At 43.5% G+C, this 24,149-nt stretch overlaps 1 protein-coding gene and 1 long non-coding RNA gene across 10 annotated transcripts in view; both read right to left on the bottom strand.

The window, feature by feature from the left end:
* The window catches only part of auts2a (activator of transcription and developmental regulator AUTS2 a), a 503,450-nt gene that overhangs the window by 171,830 nt on the left and 307,471 nt on the right, over positions 1-24,149 (bottom strand). The window lies entirely within an intron of this gene.
* LOC139532536 (uncharacterized) lies at positions 5,766-9,147 on the bottom strand. Its single transcript, XR_011666610.1, has 3 exons — positions 7,621-9,147; positions 7,380-7,526; positions 5,766-6,838 (listed from the first exon to the last, which is right to left on the bottom strand). It is a non-coding gene; the product is annotated as an uncharacterized lncRNA (long non-coding RNA).

The raw sequence follows: 24,149 nt of genomic DNA, 5'->3' as shown, positions 1-24,149 counted from the left end.
GTGTCATGTGACTCGTTAGTGTTACAAGGTCTCAGGTGTGAATGGGGAGCAGGTGTGTTAAATTTGGTGTCATCGCTCTCACACTCCCTCATACTGACTGGTCACTGGAAGTTCAACATGGCACCTCATGGCAAAGAACTCTCTGAGGATCTGAAAAAAAGAATTGTTGCTCTACATAAAGATGGCCTGGGCTATAAGAAGATTGCCAAGACCCTGAAACTGAGCTGCAGCACGGTGGCCAAGACCATACAGCGGTTGAACTGGACAGGTTCCACTCAGGACAGGCCTCGCCATGGTCGACCAAAGAAGTTGAGTGCACGTTCTCAGCGTCATATCCAGAGGTTGTCTTTGGGAAATAGACGTATGAGTGCTGCCAGCATTGCTGCAGAGGTTGAAGGGGTGGGGGGTCAGCCTGTCAGTGCTCAGACCATACGCTGTACACTGCATCAAATTGGTCTGCATGGCTGTCATCCCAGAAGGAAGCCTCTTCTAAAGATGATGCACAAGAAATCCCGCAAACAGTTTGCTGAAGACAAGCAGACTAAGGACATGGATTACTGGAACCATGTCCCGTGGTCTGATGAGACCAAGATAAACTTATTTGGTTCAGATGGTTCCAAGCGTGTGTGGCGGCAACCAGGTGAGGAGTACAAAGACAAGTGTGTCTTGCCTACAGTCAAGCATGGTGGTGGGAGTGTCATGGTCTGGGGCTGCATGAGTGCTGCCGGCACTGGGGAGCTACAGTTCATTGAGGGAACCATGAATGCCAACATGTCCTGTGACATACTGAAGCAGAGCATGATCCCCTCCCTTTGGAGACTGGGCCGCAGGGCAGTATTCCAACATGATAACGACCCCAAACACAGCTCCAAGACGACCACTGCCTTGCTAAAGAAGCTGAGGGTAAAGGTGATGGACTGGCCAAGCATGTCTCCAGACCTAAACCCTATTGAGCATCTGTGGGGCATCCTCAAACGGAAGGTGGAGGAGTGCAAGGTCTCTAACATCCACCAGCTCCGTGATGTCGTCATGGAGGAGTGGAAGAGGACTCCAGTGGCAACCTGTGAAGCTCTGGTGAACTCCATGCCCAAGAGGGTTAAGGCAGTGCTGGAAAATGATGGTGGCCACACAAAATATTGACACTTTGGGCCCAATTTGGACATTTTCACTTAGGGGTGTACTCACTTTTGTTGCCAGCGGTTTAGACATTAATGGCTGTGTGTTGAGTTATTTTGAGGGGACAGCAAATTTAGACTGTTATACAAGCTGTATACTCACTACTTTACATTGTAGCAAAGTGTTATTTCTTCAGTGTTGTCACATGAAAAGATATACTCAAATATTTACAAAAATGTGAAGGGTGTACTAACTTTTGTGATATACTGTATATACTGACTGTGCAAGCAGCAGGACTTACGGTTTCTTATTTTCCCAAATAAAATATCAACTTTTCACTACATTCAGACCACATAATAGGGCAGCAATATGCTGTTATACAGACACACTATATATACAAAAGTATGTGGACACCTTCAAATTAGTGGATTCGGCTATTTCAGCCACACCCGTTGCTGACAGGTGTGTAAAAACGAGCACACAATCATGCAATCTCCATTGGCAGTAGAATGGCCTTACTGAAGAGCTCAGTGACCTTCAATGTGGCACCGTCATAGGATGCCACCTTTCCAACAAATCAGTCAAATTTCTGCCCTGGTCAACTGTAAGTGCTGTTATTGTGAAGTGGAAACCTCTAGGAGCAACAATGGCTCAGCTGCAAAGTGGTAGGCCAAACAAGCTCACAGAACGGGACAGCAGAGTGCAGTCCTCAGTTGCAACACTCCCTACCGAGTTTCAAACTGCTTCTGGAAGCAACGTCAGCACAAGAATTGTTCGTCTCTGGAGTGATGAATCAGGCTTCACCATCTGGCAGTCCGACGGGCGATTTTGGCAGATGCCAGGAGAAATGCTACCTGCCCGAATTAACAGTGCGAACTGTAAAGTCTGGTGGAGGAGGAATAATGGCCTGCCTCTGTTTTTCATGGTTCGGGCTAGGCCCCTTAGTTCCAGTAAAGGGAAATCTTAATGCTACAGCATACAATGACATTCTAGACGATTCTGTTTCCAACTTTGTGGCAACAGTTTGAGGAAGCCCTTTCCTGTTTCAGCATGACAATGCCCCGTGCACAAAGCGAGGTCCATAAATAAATTGTTTGTCGAGCTTGGTGTGGAAGAACTTGACTGACCTGCACAGTGCCCTGACCTCAACCATCAAAAACCTTTGAGAAGAATTGGAACGCCGACTGCAAGCCAGGCCTAACCAGTGCCCGACCTTACTAATGCTCTTAAAGCTGAATGGAAGCAAGTCCCTGCGGAAATGTTCCAACATTTAGTGGAAAGCTTTCCCAAAAGAGTGGAGGCTGTTATAGCAGCAAAGGGGGGCCAACTCCATATTAATGCCCATGATTTTGGAAAGGGACAAACTAGAACACGATATATTTATGAACCTCGCTTTGAGCACGGGACACAACAAATTCCTCCCCCTTTACTTTTGATGCCTCATACGGAATGTACATAAAGGAACTTTTCAGAATAACATTTCCTGAACTAGGGAAAGAGGGAACTTAACCCTGGGGTGTATTATGCCCCAATATCGGAAGTTAGTCTGACCTAAAATATTCAACCTTTCAGAGGGTCGTTTTTCTCTTGCAGGGTAATGACGACGTACAGGTGAGTCTACAGTCACATTGTCTCTGAGTCTGAGTGGTGATGGTGTATGCCCAGACTGAGGTGCAACAGTACCCTGAGTAGGCACTCTGACTGGTTCAGGTGAGTCTGTAGCACTTTCAAAAATTGTAGGTTGCTGCAGTGGATGTTCAGGTAATGGCTTGTAGTCATGGTAGGTCTCCAGTAGCTGATCTTGGTTTGTCACTTGACTTGGTTTGTCATCTCTGAGGTTTGTTCCTGGCAACAGTTGATCCACGTGTCTCCTCCAGATTATGTTCCCCAGGGCTTGTTTGTGTGACCACTGTTGCTGGTATCCACTTTGGACCTTTGCAGTAGTTCCGAGCAATAACTCCCTCTCCAGGTCTGAAGCTTCGGTCTTTTGCTGTGCTTCGTCTCTCCACTTGTGCTCTCTGTTGTGTCTGTACGACCTGTTTAGTCTAAGGAGGTCTCAGGAGGTTGAGTCGGGTGTGAAGCTGTCTTTTCATCATGGCTGACGTGGGTGCGACTTTGGTTGTAGCATGGGGACTGTTTCTGTAGGTCAACAGGAAGGTGTTTAGGCACCTATTGAGGGACCCGTTCCCTTGTGAAGATTTTAAAGCTTGCTTCATCGTCTGGACAAATCTTTCAGTGAGGCCTTCGTTGCAGGGTGATACGGCGCTGGCTTGATGTGCTGAATTCCATTTGCTTCCATGAATGACCGGAACTCTTCAGACACCAGTTGTGGGCCATTATCGCTAACGAGTTGCGTTGGTAATCCGAAGCAACTTGACCGTAGCTCTTCGCTGAGCTGCTCTTCATCACTGTGATAGCCATTTGTTGTGTGCATCAACTACGACTATGAACATACAATCCTCAAGTGGGCCTGCATAGTCTATGTGGACTCACTGCCAAGGCTCCTCTGGGAAGTCCCATGGATGTAGTGGCACTAGCTGAGGCATGTTCCTCATCTTTTGACATGCAGATATGACTTGGCCTTGTCTTCGATAGCTGCGTCCAAACCTGGCCACCAAAAGTAGCTGCATGCAATCTCCTTCATTCGCACCATGCCACAGTGCCCTGAATGGATTTTTTCAAGCACCTGCCTTCTCAGTGGTGGTGGTATGATGACTCGAAAGCCCCATAGTTCTGTGACCCGTGACCTGGTTTCCCACAGCGATAGCATTGCTTGCCACCTACTGCCTTGTTTTTAAAAAATCCGTAGACACCTTATGCACTTGGGTCATGTTTTGTAGCAATTATTGTGGCCTTTGTGTTTCGCCAATTGCGTGATCACGCTAGCAGCGAGTATATATGGTTGTCCTTGTTCAATAGAGTCAACAATGTTCATATCTGACACAACATTGCAGGATATCTAGGCTGACCAATTTTCCCTGGCTTTGTAAAGAATACAGCCTGACGGAAGTCCTACTTTCTTGTCCAATTGTGCTCCCACCCTTGAAGGCAAGCTTTCAAAATGGGGGTGTTAGTTTCTACAGAAGCTATGTTACCATCCACTGTCTATTTGAGATAGCTAAATAATTACAATGGCTGCTTCTGATGATTCCTCTTTCCAAGAAGAGCAGGACCACGTTTTTTTACACAGGGACATACAGCCCTATTAATTTGAGCCGGAATACACTGAAGAGATCAATAGGAAGCAAGCAATAGAGAGCCACAGTCAATCTCCGACTGGTGGTGCCTATGCGGGTGCTGTCCAGCCATGCCGACAGAATAGGGATATCTGTGCTGCAACGAACTGCAGATCCCATGGATCGTGTGTGTGTGTGTGACAGACCAACGAAGATTTGACGCACATATGGATAGAGGGGTGCTGGAGACGTTCTTTAGAACCTCCAAGATCAACTGGTAGGGCATCCTAGACCAGCTGGACCAGGAGGGCAAATGACAAATTATTAAGATGTTTTGCTGTCAGTAGCTAGCTAGCAATATAAGCTCTATTTCTACACGCGGCAGTGTCATTCAGTACAGTATAATTGTGTGATCAATTCAGCCATAACGGGGCTTGCTAGTACACTACAAGCCAACCTAGCCAAGCTGAGCTAGCTAGCTTTGTTTGCTATACCCAAAATGTACTGTAGCCTAATGTTATAGCTAGCTAGCTAACATTAGCTAGCCTAGCTAGCCTCAGTGCATCTCATTAAGAGCGAAACTGGATAAATGACTCATAATATTATTTGAGTAACTAGACTTGTTTGTTATAGCTAGCTAGCTAATGTCTGTGAGATTTCATGTTCTGCATCGTGCTGCTACAGTAGGAATACAGACAGTACACAACGATTGCCCATGAAAGTCTGTGTTTTTGTCATTCTTTTACAGACAATACCGCTTGGTTATCTACAGATTATTTTGTGAGTTATTTCTATGTGGGGAGAAGCTAGGCAGAGAACACTGAGTCCCCTTGCCTGCATGTGTTGTAGGAGCCATTCGAGCAATTTATCCTTCACACGATGGACAGTATGTTGGAAGCAGTTGATGACTCAAGAGTTGTGAAAGGCCCCATAACAACTGTCTCCCCTTGTATCAAAGTGACTCCGAACACCTCACTGCACCCCCCAAACACACCATATACAAGTATTGCCTTTGTGGAACTGTAGTATATTTTCCTTCAACTGTATATGTCATTCATTGCAATAACTGCTCCTGCATACTGCTGTGTAAATTCACCTTTGTCTCCAGAGTAAATACATTTTGTCTTGAATACAAGCCATGTCTACTTATTTGCTACATTGACAGACTAATCTACTGTATTATTGAAACATGTTTACTTGCCAACAAATGAAAGTTGAAATAATACACCAACTCCCTGCATTTAGAGGCGGCAGGTAGCCTAGTGGTTAGTGTCGGGCCAGTAACCGAATGGTTGCAAGATCGAATCCCCGAGCTGACAAGGTAAAAATCTGTCGTTCTGCCCCTGAACAAGGCAGTTAACCCACTTTTCCTAGGCTGTCATTGTAAATAAGATTTTTTTTTTAACTGTCTTGCAATAATGGCCCACAAGTTAAATAAAGGTAAAACAAATCATTTGTTTTAGCAGTAGGATTATAGCTTGTTTATGTCCAAATACATTTCATGAATATCACAATGAATTGATCCAGAAGTTGAAGTCAACACTTTATTCTTCAATACCAAGCAAAAAAGCAGTAACTGCTGAGAGTGGAACTGAAAAAGATTGCTTTCAAGTTTTTTTATTGTCTAGCCAAATGGCAGATCATTGGAGATGTGGTTATCATGTTATTGTTTTTTTTTCATATTGACCCTCCTCTGATGGCAGTTACCGCCTTCTTGCTTGGTGTGCCCACTGGATTATGTTTCCATGACAATTTTTTTTATAGGTTTATTTGTTCATAGGTTTATTTATATGTGGCTGTCAGTTTCATATAGGTTGATACTTGTATCAGCAAAGAACAATATATAATACCAAGTTAAACCATAGAAACTGCAGCCCGAAACTCTGTGAAACCGAGGTAAAAGGCAGTAGCTAACGTGAGTGATGGCCGTTACTGCTTTTTCCCTTTCCCCCCATTTTCTCCATAACACAACACAATGGAAGCAGGAAATTTGTCCACACGATAAAGCATGTATTTAATGTATAAAAAATGTCAGTAAGTCATTTTTGGTCAAATGTGCCGTTACTGCACTTTTGCTTGGTAGGGCAGTATTGGTTTCTGATGCAACTGTAAACATTTAGTAACTTGTCAGTACACTTGTAAAAAATATTATATAAAACATTTTATCAAACTCCATTATATACATATGCACAAGAGCTAGAAATATCTATACCACAATACAGTTGTGAGCATACTGGGCATTCTGTGTTATACTACAACATCAGTCTAACTGCATATAGATGTTGTGTTGGTTGAATGTTCCAGGCAAGTTCCAGAATGTTCTTCAGCTGGTGAACCTTGTCTTGTATTGGGCAATGACAGCTGGTTTAGCAGGCTTTGGCGCTGTGGCGTTGTCGGCAGGGATGTTGGGTTTGGAGAGCTGTTACTCTGGCTGCTTGTAGACCACCGTCTTGCCTCTTCCTGAGTGATAGGTTCTGGGCTTGTACACTTTCTTCACCACCCACTGCTTCGACCTCTGCAGAAGATTTCTTTGTACTGCAAGTCTACTGGAAAGACATGAAGACTGATCATGAGGATGTGTAACCATATATGTCCTGTATATAGAATGCTTACTTACTTACTTTGTGTATTTAATATTTCTCATTCTTATTTCTTGTGCACTTTTTTCTAGTAATACATTGTTATTGATTATTGCATTGTTGGATTTTGAGTTTGCAAGAAAGGCATATAAGAAAGAAACCATGTCATCTGAAAAAAGGGGGTACAGTAGACTGGTATGTGTTTTGTTACACTCAGAGTCAATAATGGGGCATTGAGATGGGCTGTTAGCAAAGATGTGAAAAGGTTGAGGGGGGCTTGACTTGTAGACAATCTAGCTGTGTATTGTTGTATATGAGCACCTACAGTTGTGCTGTTGAGTAGACAAGCACTGCCAACAATAGAGTGAATAGTCTATAAGAGTATACTAACAGCCCCTCTCCCCCATACCAAATAACTGACTGCAAGGGTGTGAAAAGTTTGAAGAGCACTTGGTTTGTATATTTGTGATTTTTCTTTCTCAAGATGGGATTGTGCTTTCATGAATACCTTTGGCTGTCCTGGCTTGTTTGCGTCCCACATTCTCATTATGCTCCAGGATAGCAAGATGAGTCCGCACCTTCCTGCCTAGGAGCTCAAAACGCTGGTGCTTTGGGGTATACTTCAGTAGAGCATTGTGGAATGCCTCCAGATGGCCTGTGTTGACAAAGAAAAAAAAGAGTAGACAAAGACTTTTGACTTTTCTGATAGAAAGTATGAAAACATTATGCTGTTATTGATGACTACTAACCTGTATGTTTGAATCTGGCCATGTGTGAGAGATCTGTTGTCAAACGTTTGTCCAACACAACTGCCGAGAGGTCACACCTGAGTCCACGGACAGCCACTTCTTCGTGCCACGATCATCATCGTACAGGTCAGGGTGTTGACAGTGGACCTCCCCCTCCTCTGTCCAGCTGTGTACGTCACAGATGTACTTGAGAACGGAGGCACACATATGCATTAGCGCCTTAAAAGACAGGCAACATATATTTGCTTTTAGATCATCAATATAGGACATGCACCAGTACAATTACTACGTGTCTTCTGGACCAGTACTAGGTACTATATCCACCCACACCCCTAGTGCCAATAGATCATGCATACTAACCTTCACACACAATACCAACCCCCAACAGACACCAGTCAGTCACCCACACTATCCCTTCCTTACTAATACCTCTACTTTTCTCCAATTTAGACTTCAACCTTTGAATAAACAATCAATTACGCCTCCATAATACAGAGAAAACTACAGTAGAAGTTGTAACCTACTTATTAACACAGAAACTATGACAGCAAGACATGGACCGTGTTATTGCCTAGCTCCAGTATATTTATTTGCTCATCATGGAGTCATGGATAGATTTAGCAAAGGTGACTTACACTAGTTCCGGGTGCTGAGCTTGATGTTCATTCCACTGCAGATGTTGATGGGATTGGACTCTGTAAATAGAACACGTACAGCGCATTCGGAAAGTATTCAGACCCCTTGACTTTTTCCACTTTGTTACGTTACAGCCTTATTCATCAATCTTCACACAAATCCCCATAATGATAAAGCAAAACCAGTTTTTTGCTAATATATATTTTTAAATGAAATATTACATTTATGTCAGTATTCAGACCCTTTACTCAGTCCTTTGTTGAAGCACCTTTGTCAGCGATTACAGCCTAAAGTCTTTTTGGGTATGACGCTACAAGCTTGGCACACCTGTATTTGGGGAGTTTCTCCCATTCTTCTCTGCAGATCCGCTCAAGCTCTTTCAGGTTGGATGGGGAGTGTAGCTGCACAGCTATTTTCAAGTCTCTCCCGACATGTTCGATTAGGTTCAAATCCAGGCTCTGGCTGGGCCACTCAAGGACATTCAGAGACTTGTCCTGAAGCCACTCCTGCGTTGTCTTGGCTGTGTGCTTAGGGTCGTTGTCCTATTGGAAGATGAACCTTCACCCATTCTGAGATCCTGAGAGATCTGGAGAAGGTTTTCATCAAGGATCTCTCTGTACTTTGCTCCGTTCATCTTTCCCTCGATCCTGACTAGTCTCCCAGACCCTGCTACTGAAAAACATCCCCACAGCATGACGCTGCTACCACCATGCTTCATTGTAGGGATGGTGCCAGGTTTCCTCCAGACTTAACGTTTGGCATTCAGGCCAAAGAGTTCAATCTTGGTTTCATCACACCAGAGAATTTGGGTTCTCATGGTCTGAGTCCTTTAGGTGCCTTTTGGCAAACTCCAAGTGGGCTGTCATGTGGCTTTTACTGAGGAGTAGCTACCTTCCGGCCATGCTACCATATAGGCCTGATTGGTGGAGTGCTGCAGAGATGGTTGTCCTTCTGGAAGGTTCTCCCATCTCGACAGAGGAACTCTGGAGCTCTGTCATAGTGACCATCAGGTTCCAAGGCTCCAAGGCCCTTCTCCCCCAATTGCTCAGTTTGGCCAGGGTGGCCAGCTTTAGGAAGAGTCTTGGTGGTTACAAACTTCTTCCATTTAAGAATGATGGAGGCCACTATGTTCTTGGGGACCTTCAATGCTGCAGACATTTTTTGGTGCCCTTCCCCAGATCTGTGCCTCGACACAATCCTGTCTCTGAGCTCTATGGACAATTCCTTCGACCTCATGGCTTGGTTTTTGCTGTGACAGGATTCTCTACACCGGCTATTCCCAAAGTACACCCAATGCCATCTGGGGTATGCCAAATAAAAATGTGATTCACATTTTCAAACAGTCCATTTAGATTTTCCAACGAGGCTATACACTTGGGTGATGCTTTTTTCTCACCTGAGTAGCCTTGTTTCACTGCCAAAAATAACATTAAACCATCTAGTGTTCAGCGAAATAACAACACAATGTCAAATACAGGTAGCCTAGTCAAATAATTAACATCCAATCACATTAACCGTTACTCTCTCACGGGAATTCCACTAACGGCCCATATGTAGCCAAACGTAGCTGCTGCTCATTCCGTTTTCTCGAGAATTGATCATTTGTTTAAAAAAGTAAGGCCCGCGTCCATAGAGACACATACCAGCTCTACTGGGTGTACTGCTACTACCAGCAGTACTACACCTGCACTGTTTCACGACGCATCAGTGACATGGCAGAAGATGTTTTGAAACAATTACTGCTTCGCATACAAGCTAGTGAATTCCATGCATTACAGCTGGATGAGTCAACAGACATGGCGGGCCTGGCACAGCTCCCTGTATATGTCCGTTACATTTATAGGGGGGTCAATTAAGGAAGACATCCTCTTCTGCAAACCAGGACAACAAGAGAGGATATTTTTAAAGTACTGGACAGCTTTATGACATCAAATGGACTTTGGTGGTCAAGATGTGTTGGTATCTGTACTGATGGCGCAAAAGCCATGACAGGGAGACATAGTGGAGTGGTAATGCACATGCAAGCAGTTGCTCCCGACTCCACTTGGGTACACTGCAGCATCCACCGAGAGGCTCTTGCTGCCAAGGGAATGCCTGACAGCTTGAAAGACGTTTTGGACACTACAGTGAAAATGGTTAACTTTGTTAGAGCAAGGCCCCTGAACTCTCGTGTATTTTCTGCATTATGCAATGAAATGGGCAGCGACCATGTAATGCTTTTACAACATACATAAGTGCGCTGGTTATCAAGGGGAAAGGTATTGACACGCTTTTTTGAATTGAGAGACAAGTTGAAAGTTTTCTTTACTGACCATAATTTTCACTTGTCTGACTGCTTCCATGATGACGAGTTTGTCACATGATTGGCCTATCTGGGTGATGTTTTTTCTCACCTGAATGATATGGATCTAGGATTACAGGGACTCTCAACTATATCCAATATGCGGGACATAATTGAGGCTATTATTAAGAAGTTGGAGCTCTTCTATGTCTGCATCAACAAGGACAACACACAGGTCTTTCCATCATTGTATGATTGTTTGTGTGCAAATTAACTCAAGCTTACGGACAATGTCAAACGTGATATAGCGAAGCACCCGAGTGAGCTGGGTGCGCAATTACTTTCCTGAAACGGACGACACAAACAACTGGATTCGTTATCCCTTTCATATCTGAAAAAGAGAGCCTCATCGAAATTGCAACAAGCGGTTCTGTGAAAATTGAATTTAATCAGAAGCCACTGCCAGATTTCTGGATAGGGCTGCGCTCTGAGTATCCTGTTAAGGCACTGATGCCCTTTTCAACCACGTTGTCACATTCCTGACCTGTTTTCCCTTGTTTTGTATTTATTTAGTATGGTCAGGGCGTGAGTTGGGTGGGTTGTCTATGTGTTGTTTTCTATGTTGGGGTTTTGTGTGTTCGGCCTGGTATGATTCTCAATCAGAGGCAGCTGTCAATCGTTGTCCCTGATTGAGAATCATACTTAGGCAGCCGGGGTTTCACGTGTGTTTTGTGGGTGTTTGTTCCTGTGTCAGTGTTTGTGCCACACGGGACTGTTTCGTTTGTTAGTTTGTTCCTGTTCGTGCGTTCTTCGTTGTCTGTAAGTTCTCATGTTCAGGTCTGTTTACATCGTTTATTGTTTTGTAGTTTGTTAAGAGTTTTTCCGTCTTCGTCTTTCTTTAATAAAACAAACATGTATTCTACCCAAGCTGCGTTTTGGTCCGATCCATGCTCCTCCTCAGACGAGGAGGAGGACGAGCGTGACACACATACATATGTGAGAGTGGATTCTTGGCCCTCACTAGCATGAAAACTAAATACAGGCACAGACTGTGTGTGGAAAATTATAAAAATATTATTTATAGGGGACAATGCACATTAATCAACATCAATATTACCATAATGCAACATCCATGTAAATGGGACGGGGTTAGCCAAAAGCTCATTTGTACCCGTAGTCCCAGGGCAGCTAAGGATAATTACACAGCCACAATACAAATACTCACAAAAACAATACAAAATACAAATACATTACATCCAATAATATATCATTCTAACGACAACAACAACACTGTCATCAACTGTCGTCTTACATTAAAGGAACCACAGATAACTCATGTGTACAGGTTTGGATAGATTTTAGCCATGTTTTCAATTCAAATGTACAATAATAGTACAATAATCAGTGCAGCTTCTCAAGTCTATGGGCATTGCATTCCAGTATATTGTAGCTCTAACAGACAAGGCCGATTGGCCGATTTTACTGTGTTGAAAAGGGACAACACAATCCCCTCTAGTTACTGCCCTTGTTATCCTGGAGGTGCTTTCCTTGAGCATGATATGCCGGCATAGGGGTGGAGGGGCAAGACCATGCAGGATCTTAAAGACAAGGCTTGCATCTACATACTGCTTAAAGCTATGCAGACTAAATCAAATATGTTTGCAAATGATATGACAATGGTGGTAACTATTTGGTTTGTTATCAAAAATCTTAAGTGTTTGTTTGTAGAGTGATTCAACTGGATTCAGAATAGTAGCTCCTGCTTGTGATCAGCGTGTGAGGCAACATCTCAGATGTGAGAAGATCATAGCATATATAGTTTTGCGGCCTCCAGAGGAAGTAACTTATTAACCTAAAGTTGGATAATCCAAACTTAACCGTCTAAACCACCTTCTTCACATGTTTCTTAAATGCCAAGATACCTGAAGTTATATAGAACTTTCAGATTGTCCCCATTAACAAGAACAGCTCGTTGGGAAGAATCAATGGATTTCTTAGAGAAGTACATACAAACAGTCTTGTCGACATTTAATTGCAGGCAAGAATTAGTCATCCATTTAGAAACATGTACCATAGCTTCAGTTGACTTGTTAACAACCAATTGTCTATTTTTGAGTGTACATACAGAACTGTATCGTCTGCATACATCTGCATGTTAACTTGTGGGCAAGCAAGTGGGTGATCATTTATATAGATGGTAAACAGAAGGGGGCCTAATATTGACCCGTGTGGGACCCCAAAGTTATAGTATAGAGAGTCCGACTGAGTGTCCCCCAAACGAACCCTTTGACTTCTGTTTGTCAGATAGGAATACATCCAACTAATGACTTCACTGGACACATTAAGGGAGGATCGTTTGGATAGGAGGACCTCATGATACACAGTATCAAAGAACATTTTAAGATCCAAAAAGACTCCCCCACCTATGTCCAGTTTAGATTTAATGCACTCCAGAAAATAGCAATAGGCTGTTTCGGTAGAATGGTTAGTTCTGAATCCAAATTGCATTTGATGTATGGAGTTGCCCTGAATGAGGTGATCAGTCAGATGATCAGCCACCCATCTTTTAGCTAATTTTGATAGCACTGGAAGAATGCTTATAGGTTGGTTATTTTCCACCAGTGTTCGGTCACCAGATTGTAAAACAGGTATCACTGCAGCAGACTTCCAAGCATTGGGGAAGAACCCATATTTGATGGACAGATTAACTAGATGTACAGGAGCAATCAGAGAATATTTGTCTCTTCAGGAATACAGTGTGTAGACCAAATACATATTTTGTTCTAGAGCTCCTGTCACACCCTGATCTGTTTCACCCGTCTTTGTGATTGTCTCCACCCTCTCCAGGTGTCGCCCATCTTCACCATTATCCCCTGTGTATTTATACCTGTGTTCTCTGTTTGTCTGCTGCCAGCTCGTCTTGGGTTGTCAAGCCAACCAGCGTTTTTGTGTCAGCTCCTGCTTTTCCTCCGTCTCTCTTTTCTCGTCCTCCTGGTTTTTGACCCTTGCCTGTCCTGACCCTGTACCTACCGCCTGACCACTCTGCCTGCCCCTGACCCTGAGCCTGCCTAACGTCCTGTACCTTTGCCCCTGTTACTGTATTAAACATTGTTACTTTGTCACAGTCTGCATCTGGGTCTTACCTTGATACCTGATAGTACGAACTGGCCATGACTGACCCAGCAGACCCGGGCCAGCTGCGCAACGCCATCTCCACAAAGGGGGCCACCATCGTTATGAAGTAATTGCTTCGTGGCCTTGTGGAGAGGGTCCAAACGTTGGCTGCACGCCATGACCGGGCGCTGGACGTTTGCTGGAGCAATTCCACAGGTTGTCTGAGAGGCTGTTGGAGGACTCCTGCAGTATAGCTGATTATGCAGTGGATTTCCGCACGTTGGCAGCGGAGAGTGCTTGAAATCAAGAAGCACTGTTCAATATGTTCCTGCACGGCGTCTCGGAGGAAGTCAATGATGAGCTCGCAGCCCAGGAGTTACCTACGGAGCTCGATTCCCTCATCGCTTTGACCATCCGTATCGATAGGCGATTACGGGAACAACGGAGGGAGAGGAATTTAGATTTCGCTCGCACACCCAGGGATCCCACATTGCCTCCGAGTCATCCCGGAAGCTCCCGACTGTCTGGTTGCCGAGAGAACCCGAGGCTTCCTGACTTGCCTCGAGGGCCGCCGAAGACGGCCGAGTCACCGCTTCCTGAGCCTATGCCATTAGGCAGAGCTGGGCTGTCACCAGAGGAACGGCAATACAGGATTGACACGAAGAGTTGTCTTCTGTATTGCGGGACTCTTGGTCATTTTGTGTCCTCACCGGTAGGAGCAAGTACTCTGGTGGGTTATATGGAGAACATTCCTGCTTCCCCTGCTCGCACCCCTTTTCATGCCATTCTGCTGTGGGGAGACCAATCCCAATCTCTCCAGGTTCTCATTGACTATGGGGCCGACGAGAGCTTTTTGGACGCTACCCTGGCATCCGAGCTGAACATCCCCACTCAGCCCCTCTCCATTCCCATGGACGTTAGAGCACTGGACGGGCGATCTATAGGCCGAGTCACCCACAACACCGCTCCCATCAACCTACGGGTGTCGGGGAACCACAGCAAGGCTATCCAGTTCCTGCTCATCAAGTCCCTCTGATTCCTGTGGTATTGGGATTATCCTGGCTCCAACAACATAATCCCCTCATTAACTGGTCTACTGGTGCCATCATGGGCTGGAGCCCATTCTGCCACGCCCATTGCCTGAAGTCAGCCCAACCTGCCCCGGGACGTCTTCCTGGGGGCTCGGAAGGTGCCCATTCCTGCGGAGAACCAAGACCTCCGGGAGGTGTTCAGCAAGGCCCGGGCCACGTCGCTTCCACCGCACCGACCCTATGACTGCGGGATTGACCTTCTCCCTAGCACCACGCCGCCCCGGTGACATCTGTACTCTCTGTCGGGACCGGAGACCAAGGCTATGGATACCTACATTGGGGACTCCCTAGCTGCTGGATTTATCCGATCCTCTTCCTCTCCCGCGGGCACAGGGTTCTTCTTCGTGGAGAAAAAGGACAAGACACTGCACCCGTGCATTGACTACCGCGGACACAATGACATTACGGTTAAGAACCGTTACCCGCTACCACTCATCTCCTCGGCCTTCGAGCCACTCCAGGGGGCCACTGTGTTTTCCAAGCTGGATTTACGGAACGCCTACCACCTGGTGCGGATACGAGAGGGGGACGAGTGGAAGACCGCCTTCGACACAGGAATTCTGAATATTGGTTTATTATTATCTATGGGAGTAAGAACTGTGGTCTTCATTGAAAATCTTTGAGCCAGTTCCCTTACAGAGTCAACAAAAAAATTGTTAAAGGTGGTGGATATGAAATTGGAGTCTTGAATTAGAATTCCATTAACCTTTAATTCAATATGTTTTTTTGACTTTTCAGCTCCTCTCCCTGTTAGTTTGTAGAGATTTTCCCAAATCACTTTGCCATTATCTTTTGCTTCATTGATCACTCGAAGAAAGTTTTTTTTATAACCCTAACCACCTTATTTCTCCGTGATGCAAATATAAGTCTGTCATCATTATTACCAGACTTTAGTGCTTTTTTCAAGGAAAAATCCCGTTCTCTCATCTACCACCAGAGGTCCTCATTGAGCCATGGTCTAGAGGTTTTCCGTCTTGGTTTACGCTGAAATGTCCTAGTAAAAGATGTATCCACTTTGTCAACAGCTGACAGAAATGTTCTGTATCCAGACCCTGGGTCTGGGTCAGCCCAGTCAATTTGACTTATAGTTGCATCGTAGTTACTCTGCTCACTTTCCTGGATTTTTTTATTGTACTGTTGCACACTAATATGGTTCTTAAATCTCTTTTTAGTGAGCTTTCTAACCACCAATGTAACATTGTGGTCAGATATGCCAGTTAGTAAATTACTAGACTTAATTATGCAATCAGGTCTGTTAGTAAACACAATATCAATTTGAGTCTGGGATGACTATGCTACTCTGGTTGGACCTTGTATTATTTGAGGCAGGTTGAAATAATCTGTGATCTCTTTGAGTTTTTTCCTGCAAGTTTTGTTTTCCCAGTTTATATTGAAATCGCCCATGAAGATGATCTCCTTCTTATGATCACATTCTTTAAGTATGGCATTTAGATGGTCATAAAACGAGATATCAGATGTTGGTGGTCGATATAATCCAATAATAGTGAGAGACATTTGAGGAGATAGGAAGACATTCAGCCCCATACATTCAATGTTATTGGCATGTTTCCATATGATACGATTGCATTTAAAGTTATCTTTCATGTACATAAGCAATCCACCTCCTCTGCCTTCTCTCCTGTCCCTCCTGAATATGGAATATCCAGGGACATTAAAGGCAGAAATAGGAGAAGATTTCTACAGCCATGTCTCAGAGAAACAGAAAAAATCTAGATTAGAGTCGTTCAATAAATGTTCTACCTGTTCACTCTTAGAAATAATGCTATGAACATTCATATGACCTCCCAATATTCCTCTAGGCTTGGAATGAGGGTCCCAGAGCATTTTAGCCTGATTAACGTTTTGAAAAAGTTTCATGGTACAATGTTTTCTAATACCTGGGTTAAGGGAACTGAGTTTCTGACTCAAAGGCGGGTTTTGTTTGGGACATGTATCAAGAGTTGGCATTAAAAATAAATTCTCAGCAGATTTCTCATTCTCTTGAAAAGCCATGTTAGCAACAGAAGTTATGCTCACATACACAGAATGTCCTTCTCTGAACCAGATAATATAGGTTACTCAAATATAGATATTTTCAATCCTTCATCAATGATTTCGGTCTGGATGGCTAATTAGGGGGACTTTTCTCCACTTCTCACAGAATTACATCCTCCATATCAGCCTTTTTTTCTGCAGGTGACTAAGACTGAAACTCTCTCCAATACAACCCAGCATTGCAGAGTTATCTGCATCCTTTAAAGCACACCCTTCTCATTAACCTGTGGTGAGTTATTCACAATTTTTGATGAACAAATAAGGTTTTATATGTAAAAAATTATTGATTATTATTATATTATTATTTGTGCCCTGGTCCTATAAGAGCTCTTTGTCACTTCCCACGAGCCGGGTTGTGACAAAAAGTCACACTCATTCTTATGTTTAATAAATGTATCGTATAGTGTGTGTGGCAGGCTCACAACGATGGCAAAAAACAACATTTGAGAGTGTGCTGACCCTGGTGCTAGAGGGGGTACGCAGCTGGAGGTTGAATGTTTGAAGGGGTACGGGACTATAAAAAGTTTGGGAATCACTGCTCTACACTCTAGTTGCTTGTTTTGTCACATTAACTGAAATTAGGCGAACTATTCGAATTTGAGCAACTACGAAATGGCGGAGCGAATTTTGCATAGTGCATCTTTAACATGGTTCATCATGGCAATGTCTTTGATGATCCTTAAAAGGTTAAAGTTGATATGCCACTGTGGAGTGGATTTACAAAGGATTTAAATGGACACGTCAAATATGATTTAGAGATCTACCATACAAAATCTGGTGTTATTTTGACTTATGGTTCATGAGAAAAAGGTTTTCCAAAATGACCTAATGGGTCCTTGTAGCAAATTTGTTCAGCAAGAGGAAAGACACCCACATACAAAGTTTCAAGTCTCTAGGTAAAACGGGGCAACGGATATGAGGGTTTAAGTGAGACTGCTTATAACAGCGCCACCTATAGGCCAACCGGTGACATTCTTTTTGACCAAGATCCTCATGGTCATGTAATTAAAAAAAAATCTGAGAATAACAATAGGTTTCACAGAATCGCTTTGAACCCCTAATAATAAAAGAGAAGAAAAAAAATAACAGGGTGAAATGTTGAAATAAATACCAGACATATGATACTATCTGGTGTTTTCTTGAACTGTGTATGTATCTAATTTAGCCTGATCCAGACCATCCAGCTCTTCTCATTGTCACATAATCACTGCCACAATAACACTGAGCTGGGGGATAAACATGGTTCTGCTTTAGATCAGGGAGCTATCCAACACTCAGAGGGGCGAGCCAAAGAGACACTGCCCTCGGCACTTTGGGGAAAGCAGCAGACTGACGGCCGTGATCTGGGTCTGAGTTTGAGTTCATGAGAAGTTTTTCAAAGGTTTTCAAAACTTTCCAAGATGAACATCTATACTGGTGGACCTTATGGGTCCTTCAGGCAAATTTCTTCAGCGTGAGGAAAAACACCTATATACAAGGATTCAAGTCTCTAGGTCGAACGCAGCGCTGGATATAAGGGTTTAAGTGAGACTGCTTATAACAGCGCCACCTATAGGCCAATGGGTGCCATTATTTTTTAACAAGTTACTCATGGCTTGTAGTTTCTGTGTGCCAAATTGGGGAAAATAATTACCAATCTATGCTTGAGTTATTTGACCATGTAAACATCACAATAGGTTTCACAGCTTCACTGTGAACCCCTAATAATAAAACATGAGAAATAAAGATGAAAAAATGACAGGGTGAAATTTTGAAATAAATACCAGACATATGATACTATCTGGTGTTTTCTTGATCTGCGTATGTATCTAATTTAGCCTGATCCAGACCATCCAGCTCTTCTCATTGTCACATAATCACTGCCACAATAACACTGAGCTGGGGGATAAACATGGTTCTGCTTTAGATCAGGGAGCTATCCACCGCTCAGAGAGACGCTGCCCTCGGCACTTTGCGGAAGGCAGCAGACTCACAGCCGTGATCTGGGTCTGAGGTTGGGGCGGTGGTCCGGCGTGCACGGCTTTTCGTCTCCGGCCAAGAGATTAGGCGCGAGGGCATTTGTTGGAGAGTGGATACACATTTAAGATTTAGAGGGATCAGTGGAGGGATTTGGTATCAATAAAGACAGATAGCTGGGACTAAAATCCACAAGGGAGAAAATCAAATAATAAGCTCATATCCTGTGAAGATCCCCCCTATATGACAGTTGGGAGTAGAATGTGCTTGTCTTAGCTCTCTTTTTTTGTTTGCTTGAATCAAAAGCGAGAGTAGAAAAAAAGAAGCAGATTTTCTTTAGCATCTGAGACATAGCATGTGACTGGTTGGTTGGTTGGTTAGAGCTAGGTTAGAGTATGGGAGAAAACAAGACAAAGGGTTGATTGGCAGCAAATGCAACACTAGTCTTGCTCATCTCTCTCTAGGGCCTGATAAGACGAGACGAGAGTATCAATCATCTATCTGCACACTTACATCCACAGCGCATCAGTGCAATTCTCCACCAATCATTTTGCCTTTGTTCTCTTCTGGTCCTCTCCTTTGTGTATCACAAGCAGAGCCATTAACTTGGGTTTTGATCAGTCGGTGAAAACAAGCTTCCTTTAAGGAAGCAAGGCAAAGTCAAAGGAATAAAAATACAGCTTCACACAACTGTCAGATGGCAATATTATGCTTTTCCTTCCATTATTTATTTCCCCTGCCTTCTAAAGGTTTGAAGAATGAACGAGAAATCGCTGTTGCCAAAATATGATATATCCATTGACATAAAGGGGGCTTCTATAAAATCCGGACGCACTAGCACACTTCTCCTTCAGAATGTATTACAGGACCACAGCAGTAGTGAATAGAGACAGTATAACATTGCTAAATACGTCCTAATGAGGAGAGGTGGCCAGGCCTTTCATCTTGGGCCGACCTCATATGATTTAGGACCAAACAGACATAGCCTTCCTCACAACGTCATCTTTCTCTGCCTCCTGCTTGACCTTGCCTTTGAAGTAAACTAGAAAAGAAAAAGTATTGTCATTTTTTATTTCAAACTACCTCAAATAAATCTGCCTTCATAGCATTGTTCCACACACAAAACATTACCTTAAAATAAAAAAATAAAATAAAAAATTCAATAAGCTTTTTCATTCAAAAAAAATCTAAATCCATGGAACTGAGCATGAAAGAGAGGCCAAGGACGTTGTATCCCAAGCGTTAGATTGGTTTTCCATCCCATGATTAGCCCCATCCATGCTAATTACACTGAATGGGAACCAATTAGAAGGAACTACTCTTCCGCTAATAAGGATTTGGGTCTTTGTCCGTCTTAGGACATCATTTGTACTGTGCTGCTGTCCCCGAGCTACTGCTACTGCTCTCACTTAGAACCACTCCCTCTTTCTAGTTTAGAGCTACACAGCAGCCTTTTATATTCATACCAATCAGAGGAGCCCATACTGCAACCTTTTATATATACCAACCAATCAGAGGAACCCATCCTCTCTGGGTCAGGCCGAATCCACTGACAATAGGATGAAACAATTGAATCCTTAGGTGGGTAAAAAGGAACACATTTACTAGTCTTCACACGTAACTAAATTGAAAAGGCAAAAGATGTTGCTAGCCATTTCTATCCCCCTTTGCATGACAGATGGTATCTCCCGATGACATGTAATGGGACAGGCATGTGGGAGATAATAAGCCACTCCAGGATGGGGGTATCTTTCAGTGACCACACCAATTACCTCAGCAGCCATGTTACCCTGCAGGTCTCCCCCCACCTCCACCTCACCAGGGGGGGCAGGAACTCTCTGACCTCACACTGCTGTGCTGTTCCATCCACAGAGGTTCCATCTGGCCTGATGGGGGCTTTCACAGGCATACAGGGCTGCCATTAGCCTAGGGAGACATGCCTAATGGTAGCTAGTTGCTACAGAACAACAACACAAAGGATAAACCCAGTCTGTTCCCACAGGGACTCGTGCCTCCTCCTCCTCTAACTAAGAGGATGGCGCAGGGGGCCAGGCTGCATGTCCGATGTCCTGGACTTAGTCATGGCCACTAACAACAAGGATGGAAGTCAAGTCAACTGCATCAAATGACAGAGTGTGGCCTGGCCTCAGAGCATGTGTAAATGAGCAAATGACTAATACTGGGAAAAGTGCAGAGTAGACGTCTTTGATACGCTTACTGTCTGTACCGGTAACCCCTGTATATAGCCTCGCTATTGTTATTTTACTGATTGTCTTTAACTATTTGTTACTTTAATTCTAGATTTTTTACTTATCTAATTTTTACTTAACACTTCTTTTTCTTAAAACTGCATTGTTGGTTAAGGGCTTGTAATTAAGCATTTCACTGTAAGGTCTACCTGTTGTATTCGGCGCATGTGACAAATAAAAATTGATTTGATATCTGGGTTAATATCCATTTTTTTACTTCTTGCACTAAATGAAATGTTAAATGGCAAAGGTGACGTAAAATAGAGCTGATTTTGCTTTCTACTGAGTGATTATACTGCCTTAACGGTAAAAACAGCAAAGTATCTTCCCATAAACAAACACCAACAAGGCATGAATCACAAAAATGTGTCTCTCACTTAACTATCATTTACAACCTTGCTACACGCCCACCCACAACACCCACCCACAACACACACACACACACACACACACACACACACACACACACACACACACACACACACACACACACACACACACACACACACACACACACACACACACACACACACACACACACACACACACACACACACACACACACACACGTGTCTATTCTCTACTTTCTGGCTGGCTTCACAATGGAGCCCAGGCTTGTAATTAGGCACATGAGCTGCAATCAGAGCCCAATGACAATACCTCTCCACCAGCTTGTTTTCCTAACCTCACCGAGCCCCCGGGCACTGGTCCACTTACCCTGTCAGAAACACACAGGCCACCACTGAAATCAAAACATTGAAATCACTCCACTTCTCTCGCTCACTGCAGCTCCCTGCGCTGATTAAATGTGCAGAGAGGAGAGTGCAATTTGCTAAATTACAAGTATTCTGCACATGTAAATATAGTTTAATTACCGCAATTAAATAAGATTACTGGAGATTGGCAGATGGGGGATGTAATGTTGTTTTAATTAGAGTTTGAATGCAGTTTAACATAAACAGAATGTTAACCCCACAGTCTGAATGAAAAGGGCTGTTAGAGTCCTGACAAATTGTATCCTGGTGCCTCTCTCTGAAGGCTTACAATCACCTGTAGCTAAAGGAGAGAGAGAGAGAGAGAGAGAGAGAGAGAGGGTAAGAGGCGGAGAGAGAATGACGAAAACAGAGATAATCAAGGCTGAGAAAGAAATAGAGAAAAGAAAGAGACAGAGAGAGATAGAAAGGGAGAGAGGGAGAGAGGGAGAGAGAGAGAGAGAGAGAGAGAGAGAGAGAGAGAGAGAGAGAGAGAGAGAGAGAGAGAGAGAGAGAGAGAGAGAGAGAGAGAGAGAGAGAAAGGGAGAGAGAGAGAGAGAGAGAAAGGGAGAGAGAGTACAGTAAATCATAAACAGGCACAACTGACTTCAAGCACGGCGCTCTATAAGAATAGCAGATTGAATTAGGATGACATAAATCTAAATATTTTGACAAAAGTTAATATGGCATTAGAGGCAATTAAATTGGAATTAGACGCTGAGATCACTCATGGAAAATTAGAAACAGTCCTTTAACTTGGAAATAAAGAACCTTGGAAATTAAAACTAACAAAAGTACTAAGCCTTTGAACAACATCAAAGAAACTAAGAAAAAAAAGAAAGGAGAAAGAAAGAACCAAAGCTGACACAGAGTAAAACTCTTGACCACAAAAAAGTACACAGGGATCAAAAGGCTTCGGTAAAATTACCATAGATTACAAACGTGGCTCGCCATGAAGCCGGTTAAAGTAAACGCCATCACATTTTCTAACAATCACAATTACAACCACCTGAATATGTACAGGCTTGAGAGAAAACACATGCTTGCCTCAATAAATATATGTCCTTCAAGCTAAAAAATGATGGCTGCCAACCGTGTTTCTTCTGTATAACCTCTGATCTGATGGATTTCTAGGTTACACACCCTGGCCCTAGAAAGAAGACCTTTTCACAATCTATATAGCTGTGTAGCTACATTTTATACATTCCAGTCAATAGCCAATTTGAAATTCTAATTGAAAGTTTAATGCCCTTGCTCCGGGCATAGCAATAAAGATTGCCTTTGGAAAGCCATTTAAAGGCTTAATCTCTTTATCATGTGGTATTTGGAAGCCTAACTTTGTTCTTGTTAGGCAGATCAATTGGATTCATTTACAAAATGGGAGAGAATGTCACCCTTCATCCTTTAAATCTCGGCTTGGGAAAAGAGCAGAGTTAACGAGTGCGACGGGCTCTTTTCCCCTTATTAGCAGAAATAGGTGTCATGGGAGACTTGACCTGCACATTTTAATTAGTACATAAAAAATTCAGCTCCTGAGATAGATGGTAACATTCAAAGTGTAACGGGGGCCTGCCTCAGTCGGCGATTTAACGGTTTCAGGCCAGACTTAAAACAAGCTGGCACCTCCACACTTACACACACAGAGCATGCTTAAAGAAGAGATAGCAGCGGTTCATGCTTTCTTAATGCAAATCTCCCTCTCTTTACCACCACTGCTGGGACCAGCCATGTAAAACTTATAGGCTGGGGAATCTCTCTCTTGTCATTCTTGAAATGGATATCGTGGCTCCTTTATTCCATCGTCATTTCAATAAAGACCTAATAGCTTTTTCCGGTTGGCTGGCCCTTCTTTGTGCATCTCTTGTTTTGCATGTGCATCAGGGACAGTTACATCCGCACTCCGTAATAATTCATATAAAGGCTGAGAATAGTCTGTCTACTGCCGATTTACATTCCAGTGTGTGTGTGTGTGTCAGAATGGTTGGATGCACAGGGAACCTCCGTATGACATTTATTGACTGTGTTATTATTGCCTCCCAATGGACACACGTCAATTAATAGCATTGCCGTCAACCTTTGTAAATCCCTACAAAACAATGAAATGACCCAACGGGGTAAGATGGGTAATGGACCAAACCAAATGTCTTTACCTAGCTACACCTCCTAGCTACACCTCACCAAAGAGTTAAGATCAAGATTGTTTGGGTCAAGGATAATACAGATTGTATAGGGCTACATGGAAGGTGCCTACACTACATTATATAAAGAACACAATCTGCCAAGTAAGTGTGCAGTCAGAGGAATCCTATTTTCAGCCAGTCACCCAAGCCTGGCCCAGCAAGTAAAGTGAGTTTAGTCAATCAGTCCTGTTCAATAATTCAGCGATTTAATGTTT

This window comes from Salvelinus alpinus, chromosome 1, assembly GCF_045679555.1.
Source record: "Salvelinus alpinus chromosome 1, SLU_Salpinus.1, whole genome shotgun sequence".
Taxonomy (NCBI): domain Eukaryota; kingdom Metazoa; phylum Chordata; class Actinopteri; order Salmoniformes; family Salmonidae; genus Salvelinus; species Salvelinus alpinus.
Note: the sequence above shows the minus strand (reverse complement) of the source record. Positions and strands in the feature narration are given on the sequence as shown.